A 14698-nucleotide genomic window follows, 5' to 3' on the forward strand; every position below is an offset into this window, starting at 1 on the left:
TTATCCCCGATAACTGAATTTCGTCTTCGTTATTACGGCGAAAAGACATTGAAGATCTTACAAAGAAAAACGCCGTTGAACGTCTGTTATTATGCGGCTGTATAGCTTAGTTCCCACGAGAAGTCACATACAGACTCTTTGCGCTGGGTGCGTCACGATGGCGGCTACCTGGACTTTGTATCTCATGAGACTGTGTCAGTGCAGGGGAGGACAAGAAGTCGTTCGGTTCCCGCTTTCTACCGTTCCTCAGTAGCGCCAAGAGGGAGATAAAAACGCGACGGTGAACCAGCACTAGTCAGACAACAGGCAAACGACCACGAGACCCGCGGAGTTATACGTTTGGCGGGACGAACTTCTTTCATAGTTTGCGCAACGTTGCCCCAGATGTATGAAAATGAATATAGTTATATAGCTGAACTTACTAAAAAGAAACTCTTTCTTCACGTTTCAATTGTACAGAGCCTCCTATGCCTATCATACAGGTCTCTCTTCCTCCTACAAATTATCATAATTATCTTTCAGTGCTCTTCTTTTCTTTCCCTTGTGCGGGGTAGCCAACAGGGCTCAGTATACTTGAAGCATCTTTCTCTCTTTTTTTCTTTCTTTCTTTCTTTCTCTCTCTCTTTATTTCTTTCTTTGTTTGTTCCTTCCTTTCTTCCTTCCTTCTTTTTTCTTTCTTTCTCTCTTAGCACCCGCTAGTTCAATTATTGCGTTACATATTAGGATTTTTACTATGTACTACGCTGAACGGATCGCGTGAGCTGATTTTCCTCCTTCCTTGTCAAGGGCTGTAATTAATATTCCCTTTGAAAGAGCGGTGAGTAGCACGCGCGCGAAAGCGGTACACACAGCCCTCAGTCCCGTCTGCGTTAGTAACGCCCCCTGGAAGCTCACACGCGTGCCGTTTTACGGGGGCGGCCAACACGCTACGCCTCGTGGGTTCGCAGCGCCACGGACGGCATGCTTCAGACAGCGGCGCGAACAGCGCCGCGTATCACTCGCGATGCGCTGAAATTCGTTGCGGAAGGGTTGGGAACGCGAAGCGTGTGAAGCACCCGAGGGAATTTGTTGCTGTTCAGGGCTCGCACGCAAAAGCTGCAGCGCAAGCGAGGTGCCATATCTTAACGAGAAGTATCCGCATCAAAGGCAAACATCGAACGCTGGCACGTCCTGCCTTTCCCGCAGCCCCCACCATCACGCAGGTTCACTCTATTTTCCTCCATTTTATTGCGTCTTCAAGGCTGAGCATAAACCCGTAGCCATAAAATGCTACGAACAAACGTCGGCATAGCAACACCGATAGTCGGTTCGTTAACGAAGCGCGAAATGCCCGCCTTCCTTTATTCTGCTTCAAAAGAAGCAGTATTTCGAAACAAGAGAAGTGTGATTGATTAGAACGGGTTTGTAATCTCGAAGCAGTGCACGGCCTTTTGATATACGGCGCGGAAGAGGGTTCAACACTGCCACGCCTTGGCATTTTGTCATTGTACTCGGGTGTATTAAAGTAAAAGCCTTACAAGCGTCATAAAGCGCGGAAATTGAGTGTTGGCGCCGGCAAAAACGTCAGAACTAATGACGCCGAAAAATCATCACGTGCTGACGTCACATAACGTGACGTCACGCGATTACGTACACACATGACGTAGTCGCTTGGTCAAAAGTGGGCCGATCGCGGAGGCATTGGACAGTCACGTGAGGCGCCAAAAGATTGCAAGCCTCCGATCTTGGAGCCAATGGAAAACCAGGTTAGGTGCGGAATGCCTTAAGAGGAGGGGGGGGGGGGCGAAGTAAGATCAATACAGAAAAAGAAGAATGAGACTTTTGCCTTCGAGTCGTTTTGACCAATGCATAAGAGATTCAGCGAGTTTTACAGAAACGCAGAGCTTTGCAATATATGAGAAGGAGGAGAATAACCACATTCAAATTTACTCTGTCATGTCTGAAGAGTATATGGACATCTCGCTCTTTAAGAGAGAGGCAGAGTATAAAACATTTGCATTAATTTTTTTTCTGCACAGTGAAAATGCATTTAACTTTATCCGGTGCCTCGCGAAAGTAGAACACTCCGAATAGTAACTTGGCCTTTTAGATGCGAATCAGCTTATGCTCGGGGCCGTGCCCGTACCTCGGCGACCGTCCGCTCCCCCACTGAGCATGCGCCAACTCTCCCCCTCTCTTCACGTGAGCGCGGGCGGAGGGGGGGGGATAAGCACTGCCGCCGCCTCGTTTCTCCTTTTCCGTTTATCTCTCCGCCACAGCTGTGCGCTCGTATATAGCGTTGCGCTCGCTCGCGCCGTTGCACTCTTCTAGCAGCGCTGTGTGTTCCCTATCTGGCACACACACGGTAATACACACAAATAGGATTGATTGATTGGTTGATTGATTGATGTGGACTTTTTTCCTTCATCATCTTCTTTCCTCTTTCTCCCCTCTAATCATTGTTTCCTCTGTTTCTTCCCTCCTCCCGAAAGCGTGAGCAGGCGTTATGCCCCTCCAGGTAGCAGTTGCCAGCTTGCTCTCTCCCTCTTTCCTCTGTGTCCTTGTGTATCTTTGTATCCAAATCAAATAATAATAATAATAATAATAATAATAATAATAATAATAATAATAATAACGTCCCAAAACCACCATATGATTATGAGAGACGCCATAGTGCAGGGCTCTGGAAATTTCTCTAAAAACCCCTCTCTCTCTCTCGACCACTTGTGATTCTTTAACGTGCACCCATATCTGAGCACATAGGCCTACAACATTTTCATCTCCATCGAAATACACACAAATAGAAGGGTGGTAACATAAACGGTACACAACATATACGCAACTCCACGAAAATGAAACACACACGGAAACATACAAATGGAAACAAGAGATGGAAACAGAAGTGAACAACAGCGCTGCTTCGAATTCAATCACGGTTACTTTTAGTGGAAGATGGTGTAAATTTTCTTTTAGTCCTGCGATACTCTTCGCAGCTTTTAGAGTGCGAACTGTGATTATACGGGATCTGAACACTAAACTTCAGTCACAATTCCCTCATGTATCACCTAAATCTCATCTCACAACGGCGTCTTCAATTGCTTCGTTACAGTGTCCTACGAACCAGTGCGCGTATAAACAGCATTACTACACTTGGTTTATCCTTCCGGCCATTCGTTTTACCGTCCTTCCTCTTTTTTTACCCAGCAGACAAGCATAATTTAGGTGAAGTACCCCATCCGTACTCACACTCGTGTAATGCACGGTAAAGTTACCTAGGCCGGGCAACGGGCCCATAAACGGCCGCGCCAACGCAATAAACCGCACATGTTGTACGACGGTATAAGCCAAAAGCCGCAGCAATATATTCGCGTGGCACTAAGCGCCCAAAAGACATGAAAAATAAAGCGAAGATGAAATACAGGAAAATGGCAGCCGTGCTGCACGGAAGCCAGGGCCATTTCTTCTTGCCCGCAGGCCGTAAAAAAAGGAACTTTTCGTCCACACGCGTTTTCAAAGCTCGTAATCAGAGCCAACACTGACGCACTGCGCCTCTAGTTCGGTGCATCGCGAAGCGAGCGGTAAGCAGATGATGGTCCCAGTGACGAACTAACGAAGCGGAGGAAACAGAACTGCATGCGTTCAGAAACCAGATTATAAATATGCAAAAAACCAAATTCAACACGCATCAGCTGTCTGTCACTTCCGTGGAGTGGGTTCTCGAATTTTCGTGGCGTCACGTCCAACGCGACGCCCAACCCGAGACATGCCTGCGTACTGCCCGCCGGCTTAGCCAATCAGCGTGCGCTGAGAGTGACGCACCTGGAACCAATGCGCCAGTAACAATTTTCGGGGTTTTGCATCTCTGAGCCACGACATGATTACGAGGGCCGCAGCACGGGAAGGCTCTGGAAATTTCGACAGCACGATATTTTTTTTTTAACGTGCACCTAAATCTAAACACACAGGCCTTTTGCCCTTCACGTCCATCTAAAGGTAGCCGCAGTAGCCGGTATTCGGACCTCCGTGTGAAATAATTCACCGAAAACACAGCTCCCACACCCGCGGCATGAAGGGGCACCTGGTCAGACATGAATTACCTTTGAAAGCTAGAAAACGCTGTCATAATTCGGAGACACACGGAAGCAACTTGGGGAGCACGCTCTTTCGACACGAGTGCACCGAGAGGTTTCGAGACGAATTGAACACAGGCTGCACAGAATTCGTGCAGAGGTGCTGGCAGTGGTACGAGCGCACCACGCGCGCCACCTACGCGTTCGGAAGCGATGTACATTCGGGAGTTTCCAAAAAAAAAAAAAGAAGAAGGATTTCGCAACGACATAAACGACGGCAAGCTGGTGCGCTCGCTCAGAGGTACCCTTCCCCATGCGTCCGTTCCAAAAAAAGGGAGAAGCTGTTCTGTGGAAAGCCGCCAGCGTCGACGGCAGCTAACTACAGCTGACACCAGCTTTTACCGCTCCCTTCACTTCCTCCAGTTCCGCTTTTTTTTGTCCCGGCAACAGTTACACGTAAAGAAAGCCCAGCCGCGTTGTGGTGGTTAGCAATGAATACGAATGGGCCCGTGGCGCAAACGAGTCATGTTGTTGCACCATTACGTTGCAGGGCCTTCTGCGTCGCCTCGGCGGAGAAGGTACGCGAATGTGTTTGGCTATAGCGGTGATAACGCTGGTGCAAGGAACGCATTAAAACGGGCGCCGGTCGTTTCCGAACGATTGTTGTTGCCCGACACAATGCGGGGCGATAAAGAGAGAAAAATTATATTGCCGCCGTATACGTAAACACGACGCGAGATCAGGCTACAGTGATGAGTTTTCGCGGGCTTTCTGGCCGAGTGGTTTTCTTTTCTTATCTTTTTTGTTGTTGCTGCTGCTGCTGGTTACAACGTAAGCAATGAAAATAGAGTTTAACTTGGTCGCGAACACGCTACACGTTGTAGATTACCAGTTTACTTTAAAAGCACACGCAACAAGAACGTTGTCGCCCCGCCGCGGTGGTCTAGTGGCTAAGGTATACTCGGCTGCTGACCCACAGGTCGCGGGTTCGAATCCCAGCTGCGGCGGCTGCATTTCCGATGGAGGCGGAAATGTTGTAGGCCCGTGTGCTCAGATTTGGGTGCACGTTAAAGAACCCCAGGTGGTCGAAATTTCCGGAGCCCTCCACTACGGCGTCTCTCATAATCAAATGGTGGTTTTGGGACGTTAAACCCCACATATCAATCAATCAAACAAGAACGATGTCGGCAACGCCCTGTGACCACGACTTCAGCCACGTGGTACTCAAATAAAATGCAGCAGTGATCGTCGTCAACGTGTGCTCCATTCGCAGCATTTACTCGAATAATTTCGCTCACGCAACACAAAGAGCTTCACACTTATCAAGGCAAAAACCATAGATATGCCTTAGTGGCCCACACGAAGCTGAATTATCTATAGCTAGACTGTGTGCCTGCTTATCGTGGTTGGCACAAACCCTAGCTTCTTGCGCCATGTAGGGGGCAAAGTTTAGACCAAGTTTTCTGCCCTCCGTCCCAATCCCCCGCCGCCCCCGGAAAAGAAAAAAAAGATAATAACAAACTCCGGATTATTACGGCTTGAAAACCACCGTGAGACACACCGTAGCGAGAGTATCCGAATTACTTTCACATCCTGGGTGTGCCGTTACGTGCACCCAAATCTTAAAGTGCGCGTGTTTTCCTGAATCTCGGTGCCTTCGCAAGTTCCTACCTGGGCAAACGGACCCGCGCTATCGCGGCAACGCAGGTTTTCCGTTCGCAGTAAAAGCAGACGCACACTTGGATACGAAAGTTCCCCCCCCCCCCCCCGACTACCGGTCATTACGGGCGCACGCATCTTTTCCACATATTACAAGGATCGAGGGGGTGCCTACAGGCACGACCGCAGGGCTGAGGGAGCGAACCCTTATCTGCACGTGCCGTTAAGGGTGGGGAGCTCCGCGGACACGGCGGCAGACGACGACAACGCCGTGCCTTCCAGGGCCAACGATCCATCGGCAAAGAACGTGAGGGGCTCGGCGAAAGAGCAGGGGAGGGGGCCGTCTGTTCCACGGCTGGGCAATTGACTTGATCCACGAGCGTGATAGAGAGAGCGCGCCCGGGGGCAGCGCACGTGGCACATAGGCAGCAGGCGCGGTTGGGGGAGCGGCGCCTGCACCGAGCTGGGCCGTATCGGCCACCGGAATGTTCGCCTCCACAACGTGGTTCGGTGCTCGGAGCTGGGAACCGCCGTTTCGGGCCCCTGGAGCCGCCACGCCTAACTCGCACGCAATGCGGGGAAGCTCTCCCTCCCGCAGATTCAACTCGACTCGAGGGACTATGTTTGCTGCGACGGGAGCCGTGTGAAGGACCACGTACGGAGAGAGAGAGAGAGGGAGGGGGGCTTGAGTTTCACTTACGCCTGAGTCGGCGTGCTGCTGTGCCCGCCGACGAACTGCTGTTTTATTGTCTTTTTTTTATCAGTTCTGTGCAGCTTGGCAAACACTACACGCGGAGGAACAGGTATACCGACCATATACGTCGCGAACAGAAAAGCACCCACTTTCGTGTCCTCAAACCAGCGAGCACAATACTTGCTGTACACTTTCATTACAGGTGGTCAAAATTTCTGACGTCATCAAATGACGCCGTTACTTCGTAAAAGCTGTTCCAATCACCGTGGAGCATGAAAATCACGTTAGGTGGCGGAAAGCTTCCAGTGCTTCCGATCCCAGAAGCATTGGAAACGGACGTAGAGAGCGGAAAGCTGCCCAGTGGGATCAATACAATCGTTGAAGCAGTAAAAATAATTGCTGTCGCCTTTTAGTCCTCATAGGCAACTGTAAACGGGAACGCACGTCTTTTGAACGCACACATTCAAGAACATGTGCGAACAACCGCCGTTTTCTTTTTTTTTTTTACAAGTTCCATCCTATAGAAGTGATGCACGGAATTCCTACGAGATAAAGAGTGACTGTGGCGAATGCAGCGGGAGGCTGTGCGAAACCGGCGTCGCGTTAGCCTAGAGGGGGACCATGCACCCGCCGCTCAATTTACGGGGAAGCAGATAGCGCAGCGCCCTTCTGTTTCCCCCGCGAAAGGGGGAGACAAATGGGGAAAACCGCAACTACTAATAAGTGTGACCCGAACGCATGAATCACTCTCCAAAGCTATAGAAAACGTTTCGAAAATTCACCCAGATACTGGAGATAACAACTGGCTCGTATAGGTTGACTCAATGACGCAAAAGTTTTCTCTTTTCTTTTTTTCCCCTTCTATTTCCGTCCTACGCTGCGACGAAACGGATTGATGGCCGAACATACGGTGAAAGCGAGTTCGTGTACGTCGTTCAGGACTTCTCGTACATTAGTGAAGTACAGAAACGACAGGACAGAAATTTTCGAAACATAATAATGCGAGTCGGATAGTACGGATCTATAATTAGAAACAGCGCGCAATAAACACGGACACAAAAACACACACACAGGTTGGAAGTCAGCGCTCGTCCCGTGTGATTTCTTATCCGTGTTTATTTCACGCTGTTTCTAACTACGGACGAAAATTCAAGAGAGAAAAGGATGGGGAAGAAGGGGGGGGGGGGATTCATTCTTGTACATTGGCAATACTCATGAGTAAATGCATAAAACGTACGAGAAAATCCGAGTTCTAAAAATAAAAAAAAATCGTCAATCATATTTGCTCTGAATTACGCGCAACCCCGCTTTGGTCGAGACTGCTTGTACTCATCCAAACGAACATTGCGGCGCGATTAGTAACGTAAAATGTGCGTATTTAGGGAACTAAAGAAGAATGATTTCCCAACTAAGATCAACGTGGCCTAAATATATGTGTGAATCCCGTGCACATTGATTTACTCCTGACAGTAACCACGACTGCGTCGGGGGGCTTCGCTGCCTGAACATTTCTAGCATTAAGCAGCGCGGCGGCGCAAGTTAGTGGAGAATGGGATATGGAAGACGGAAGGTGATACGAACAGGGAACAAGTATAATAAAAATCTCTTTTTCTCCCTCTCTTTTGGGGTGCAGCACTAAAAAACACATAGACAAATGCACATAGAAGACGAAACGAGTACTGTATAAGTATAATACACTTGCACTTATCGTTCTTGTTTATTTAACTTAGCTTGTGTGTTCCAAATAAGTTACTCAAAAATAATACATCGACTACGACGTTGCCCTAATAATTGCTTCATATCAACTTTCTACTTGAATAAACTGTTCTACATTCTTTATTTCTTTATTTCTACTTGAATAAACTGTTCTACGTTCTTTATTTCTTTGTTTCTTTCCTTCTTTGTTTTGTTCTTTCTTTCTTTTTCTATATTTTTTCTTTCTTTTTTTTCCAAACCTAACGAAAATTTCCATAGCCTGCCCTAAGGCTAGCGCCATAACAGCGTCCGAAAACGACTAACGGTATACCAACAGCCTCCGGGTCGACAATAAAATACGGGGCAAAAAAATAAAAAGAAAAGTAACAAGACGGACCAAGAATCACGTACATCGGCACTAATGGACCACGAAATAAACAACCTCTAAATGACACACTACATTATTGGACGGAAAAAAAACCAGCGCAAGGCAAAATAAGGCAATGAAATCTAACGAAAAGGTTTCAGAAAAATAAAACGAAGAAGAAAATCCCGGTAGTTATCGCACAGTGGGGGGGGGGGGGGGGCAACTTCGTACACACGCGTCGCGCCTCTCTCCACGCCGCGGGTCGGTACCGTGACATCATCTCACGTCTTTCAAAAGTCAAGAGAACGACTCCCCGGAGCTCTATCCTTCGTTTATTTTTATTTATTTTTTCTTCCCTTCTTCCGGGCCTCTGTCCCTTTGTAAACGCGGTTTGGTCTCTCCGGAAATTTGTCCGGCCACGCACGAGGAGCTATAGCTACCCGAGATTTCGGTCTGCCCCGCAGAGGGAAAATTTTCGCCGGATGCGTCGTCTCTTCTTCCCTGACATTTCGCAGCGTACACACTTCCAAAAGAGGACTCCCCCACGGCAACCACACCCACGTCTTTTGGACAAACCACGACGACCAGGGCCGGTATATACGCCTCGCCAAATGAGGGTCCCCAATATCCAGCGGCGATAAATGGGGGGCACATTGTCGTGAGGATGGGAGGGGATCTAGATGGGACAGGAGTCGGGACGGGATCTTTAAGACGGAACGGTGGTCTACTCTTAGCAACGCGCGCGATGAAACGACGAAAAAAGTAAAAAAAAAACAGTACCGGAAGAAGTAGACAACTCCGCAGACCGGAGAGGGAGCTGCGGGCGCAAAATAAACAGGAGGGGATAACGATTTTCTCGTTCGAGCGGCTCTCGTCTCTTTTGCTAAGCGGCAGTCTTCCTGTTGGCCGTTTCCAAGTTCGACGCGCCTCATCATCTTCCTCGCCGCCATCTTTGTGAGGGACGCCACGGTCGAGTATAGTGAAAATCATCCGATAAGAAAAGAAATGAAAAAAAGGAAAAAATCATCCCGCTGGCCACTTCCAAATTTCATGTCCCTCTTCAACTTTCTCGCCCCCACCTTTGTGGGCGACGCCACGGTCGCGTATGGGGAAGTCACCCTATAGAAGTGTACAGCAAACAAATCACGTGCTCCCGAAAAGCCTGAAACGAGGGAACGCTAAGCGGAACGCAAATCGAAAACAAGGCTGTACAAGCCTGTCCTGCCACGGCGGTGTTCCGTGCTGTCCAGCGTAGAGACTCTCTTGTCAAACATATTTTAAAACGCTATTATTAATAACAATATAGTATATATGAACGAAGATAAAATAATAAAACGCTAATGCACAGACATGACGTTACGACTACGGTGTGCAAAAGCATCTCATTTCCTCATCTCCGCGTACTGCATAATTAGGAACCCTTCCCCAATCTAGAAAATGGGAGCAGGCGAAGCTTGGCGTTTGCATGCCATGACCTATTTTCCTTTATATCGCACTGCGCAATACTCAGTCTAACCTTCTTGATTGATATGTGGGGTCTAACGTCCCAAAACCCCCATTTGAATATGAGAAACGCCGTAGTGGAGGGCTCCGCAAATTTCGACCACATGGGGTTTTTTAACGAGCGCCCAAATCTGAGCACACGGGCCTACAACAATTCCGCCTCCATCGGAAATGCAGCCGCCGCAGCCGCGATTCAATCCCGCGACCTGCGGGTCAGCAGCCGAGTACCTTAGCCACTAGACCACCGCGGCGGGGCTCAGTCCTACCTTCTTCCCCTCCTCCATGCCGGGAATTGGACCAACTTGCTTACCAGCGACGACACTCCTGTCACTCAATATAAACAATAAAATACAAACATTGAAATGTGGCAACGTGAAAAAGAAGTGACCACGATAAAAGATCACAATGTCATATAAAAACGGCTGATCACCGACAACCCCGCGATTGAATTCACGTCGGTTTTTTGGGAAACAGGGCGCCCGGAAATTGAAGACACTTCATAAATTCCTCATTGTGTTCGACGAAAGGCTTTCACCATTCGAATGACTATGCCATATCTCTCTCTCTCTCTCTTCTGTGTGTGTGTGCGTGCGCGTGTGCATGCATGTGCGAGCGTGTATGCGTCTGTGAATGACAAGTTAGCTCGCCGCATGCCCATTCATTGATATGTGGGTTTTAACGTGCCAAAACCACCATATGATTATGAGACGCCGTAGTGAAGGGCTCCGGAAATTTCGACCATCTGGGGTTCTTTAACGTGCACCAAAATCTGAGCACACGGGCCTACAACATTTCCGCCTCCGTCGGAAATGCAGCCGCCACAGCAGGTATTCGAACCCGCGACCTGCGGGTCTGCAGCCGAGTAGCCACTAGACCACCGCAGCGGGGCAAACGAGGAAACGCAGTCGGCAAGGTTCGAACCTTCGCGGGAAGAGCCCTGTGGTTTTCAAGATCATCGCCTTAACCACTCGGCCACGACTGCGGCGACCCGCCGCATGCCCATTCGCTCATTCTTGTCGTATTTGGTATCGGGAAAATCAACGTTTTTGAAGCGCTTCGCCGAACCCCTTATATACTGTGGGATCATCACCGGGCCGCTTCGGAGCCATCCGACTAACTTTTCTGCTGCAACGACCCGTCTGACGAAGGAGCGTTGCCGTGAGCGCCGCTCTGCCATCACGTGACTGTTGAGAGAGTGTGAGGGGGAGATGCCACAGCTGGCACCGTTCCAGGGCATGAACGGTCGGACGCCGCGAGTATCAGCCATTAAAGGCCTTCACCTTAAAACACACGCCAGCGGCGCACCCTCGAGGGCCTCATTGGTACATCCGCATTTCTGTAAGCTATGCACTGGCCAGCGCCGTTTTTTTTTTTTCACGAATTATGCCATCGCCGCCATAGAGTTTCATGTAACTACAGTAGAGATAAATGTTAACTGCAAAACGTGGCGCTTCAGCCAGCATGGGAATGATGGGTAGTATAGGTATTCCTCTAAACATTATTCTTTCGGCTCCCTTTGTCTCTGCGTGGTCTCCATGATCTTTGTGGTAACGCAAAACTCGACAAAAGTTCAGCAGTACCACTCTACCGCTTTAACCTTTTTAGTCACACCCATTCAAGTTCACTCACGATCCGTTCTTTAATCGGAAACAAGACAGACAGACAGACAGACAGACAGACAGACAGACAGACAGACAGACAGACAGACAGACAGACAGACAGACAGACAGACAGACAGACAGACAGACAGACAGACAGACAGACAGACAGACAGACAGACAGACAGACAGACAGACAGACAGACAGACAGACAGACAGACAGACAGACAGACAGATAGATAGATAGATAGATAGATAGATAGATAGATAGATAGATAGATAGATAGATAGATAGATAGATAGATAGATAGATGAATAGATAGATAGATAGATGAATAGATAGATAGATAGATAGATAGATAGATAGATAGATAGATAGATAGATAGATAGATAGATAGATAGATAGATAGATAGATAGATAGATAGATAGATAGATGAATAGATAGATAGATAGATAGATAGATAGATAGATAGATAGATAGATAGATAGATAGATAGATAGATAGATAGATAGATAGATAGATAGATAGATAGATAGATAGATAGATAGATAGATAGATAGATAGATAGATAGATAGATAGATAGATAGATAGATAGATAGATAGATAGATAGATAGATATGTGGGGTTGAGTGTCCCAAAACCACCATAGGATAATGAGAGACGCCATAGTGGAGGGCACAGGAAATTTCTGCCATCTGGGGTTTTTTAACGTGCACCCAAATCTGAGCACACGGGCCTACAACATTTCCGACTCCATAGAAAAATCAGAAACAAGCACAAAAAAACCAATTAACAATGCCAAAAGTGTCTTTGAAATCGCAAGCACAAAGATGATAGGCAAATTCCTGTACTCTACCCATCATTCCTACGGTGGCTGAACAATCGCAGCGCTCTAGGTAAGGCTATAGGAAACATCACGATCACAACCACCGAGATCTCCAGAAAGCTCGCGAATTGTAAAAAAAAATTAAAGAAACGTGAGGGAGCATTAACGCAATATCGTGCTGCGTAAAACCAACGAACAAAGTCACCAGCAGCGTGACTAGCTGTTCACACTTGGAAAACTCCGAAAACGTCCAAATGCTCTCAAAAACATGCCCAAATATCTGTGCCTAATGTGTGAAGTAAGATGGAATAGAAATATAGCCTGGGTATGTAGAGTGCGAATAGCGAGTGTTCGGTCAGACTGGCTCCCGACACGCCTTTGATTCTTTATATCCTAAGAGTTTTAAGAGTTTGAGTGTTCGCTAGAATTGTACTACCGGCAACATGAAACGTAATGTCTGTTTTGTCATTGTGTATTGTTTTTGTTTTGTGTTTGTATTCCTCCCTGTAATGACCCTCAAGTGAGGGTTACAGTATTAATAAATAAATAAATAAATAAATAAACAAATGAATCCTTCGCTTAAGTTAGGCGGGACAACCCGTATATATAGTCGTACTTGAGAAACAATAACGCACCAAACGTACGCGAGAGAAGATGAGTATAGAACGAGCGTCTTTTTTTTTTCGTTTCTTCATCTAACCTCGTATTCATTTATTGCGTCATATATGGTTTCTAAAGTACGAAGAACAAACGGTACGCCCTCCCTTCTAAACACATCGCCTTGAAGCTGAGTTTCGTATGTAACTTGGCCCAAACAACATTCGTGATAACTCCGTACCGCAGAGTAGGCCGTTACTGAAGAACTAATATCCGCGGACAATATACACATCCGCCATAAGTACGTGCCCACGCAGGGCACTGCACAATAACACATTTTTGTGTAAGAACTCTGCGACGAAGCTACAAGGAACGTGGTTTATAAAACACTCAGCGGAACGGCATCAAAGGCCCACGCTATACGGGGGCACCTTTGAACGCAAACATGGAATTGCGTTTCGGACCAATGGTGCGAGCGGAGGAGTCGGGACATCTCGACGATGCAGCGCAAAAACGTCCGCCGCAGTTACCTAACCACCGAAACGCACACGCTCGCTATGCGGCGCAAAAAAAGCAGGCTAAGGAGCGGGGGTACCGCGAGTTCGGAACTCTATGACGACCGAATCCAATTCAGCGAGACCAGCGGCGCGAATCCGAGATCCGCGCTCACTGTTTACCGAAGCCGCCACGGAACCGCACAACCGAAAGAAAAAAAAACGCAAAGAGAGCGACCGGGAATGGCCCAAAGACAATCTCCAGACGCTATATACAGTACGTTCTTCGGTAGTCGCACGCAGGAACGACTCGGCGAGTCTTCCTTCTTTTCTTTCCCAAAACTCCCTTTTATATATTCTCTTTACTTTCAAAGTCTCCACCACGCTGGGGGCCAGTGCAAACGCGAACTGCACCCGCCATGGCTATAGCTTCCAGTCTCCCACACTCCCAAAGGTTTCGCAGACGCAACGGCATTCTTGGGAGATTCGGAATTCCTTCCACGTATAGTGCGTGCCTCCCCAAACATCGCCCCCCCCCCCCCCATTACCTTCTTTGGTTGGAGAGTCCTTCCCCATTCATCCAAGTCCCTTCCATAGGGGTTCTTATATGGAGAACGCACGTTCACGCACGTGGAGTTCAAACGCCCTCTCACTCTCTATCGCACTCCTTCGACTTTCAATGGCCGCAGAACCATCGTGCATGCGAGGCGATGCGATGGTGACCAGTAAGTGCGAATCGTGCCCCCGGCGGGTTTCTCAGCGCTATCTTCTGGCTTTTGCGCTCACCACCTTCAGCAAATGTCCCCTTCCCTACAAGCGCATCTCTTTTTCTCCGCGACACCGTGGTATAACCCTTCTAAGAACACACCCATTCAAATGATGTAGGTTTACTTTATTTCTGGACCTTTGAACTGTTACAAAATTCGCAGACGAGCGTGTACAGTGCTTGTCCTCCCGCGAATGCGAGCACACCACAGAGGCGGATCCAGTCATTCATTTAGGGGGGGGGGGGGGGTCACTTAAAGTAACCCCGGAGAGGGGAACGTGCTCGTGACTTTTTATTTTTCCTAGCAAAAAAACCCCTTCAAACCATAAGCGCTGTTGATGGTTCCTCACAGTGGTTTCACTTATTTGTCCTAATTGGTGATAGGACGTTCATAACAAGCACTGAAAGGAGGAGGGCGGGAAGGGCTGACAAGAGCTTGGGGGGG

General features: G+C 48.1%; 1 protein-coding gene and 1 non-coding gene across 2 annotated transcripts in view; both read right to left on the bottom strand.

The window, feature by feature from the left end:
- The window catches only part of LOC119180845 (Neurospecific receptor kinase), a 383082-nt gene that overhangs the window by 236852 nt on the left and 131532 nt on the right, over positions 1-14698 (bottom strand). The gene's annotated exons all lie outside the window — the stretch shown is intronic.
- TRNAS-UGA (transfer RNA serine (anticodon UGA)) lies at positions 10868-10949 on the bottom strand. The gene has a single exon. It is a non-coding gene; the product is annotated as a tRNA-Ser (tRNA).

This window comes from Rhipicephalus microplus, chromosome 10 (genome assembly GCF_043290135.1).
Source record: "Rhipicephalus microplus isolate Deutch F79 chromosome 10, USDA_Rmic, whole genome shotgun sequence".
Classification (NCBI taxonomy): Eukaryota; Metazoa; Arthropoda; class Arachnida; order Ixodida; family Ixodidae; genus Rhipicephalus; species Rhipicephalus microplus.